We start from the raw sequence: 648 nt of genomic DNA on the forward strand, positions 1-648 counted from the left end.
CCGTTTTTAACGTTTTTAATTTTTTTTGTTTATTTTGTGACTCCACATGATCATGAACCTATAAAGACATATAACTAAGAAAAATATAGTAAAAATTGGGTCTTAGAGTTTAGAGTTTGGTTGTGACCTCCCAACACCAAACTTAGAGTTTGACTGTGGGGGCTCTGGTTGACTCTGTTTTAAGAGAAGCTTTTTATGCTTCCTCTCCATGGAAGCAGAGAGAGATCCTTGAGTTGTAAATTGTCCTCATTTAATGTCAATAGCTTGACAGTGGGCTCTCATGGAGCCTCACAGATGTTCAGAGCATTGTTGAAACTCTCCAACACCAAACCTAGAGTTTGGATATGGGAGTTCAACACCAAACTTAGAGTTTGGTTGTGACCTCCCAACACCAAACTTAGAGTTTGACTGTGGGGGCTCTGGTTGACTCTGTTTTGAGAGAAGCTTTTTATGCTTCCTCTCCATGGAAGCAGAGAGAGATCCTTGAGTTGTAAACACAAGATTGTCCTCATTCATTTGAAGGATCAATTCTCCTCTGTCCACATCAATCACAGCTCTTGCTGTGGCTAGGAAAGGTCTTCCTAGGATGATGGATTCATCCTCTTCCTTTCCAGTATCCAGGACTATGAAATCAGCAGGGATGTAAAT

Source organism: Arachis ipaensis, chromosome B04, assembly GCF_000816755.2.
Source record: "Arachis ipaensis cultivar K30076 chromosome B04, Araip1.1, whole genome shotgun sequence".
Taxonomy (NCBI): Eukaryota; Viridiplantae; Streptophyta; class Magnoliopsida; order Fabales; family Fabaceae; genus Arachis; species Arachis ipaensis.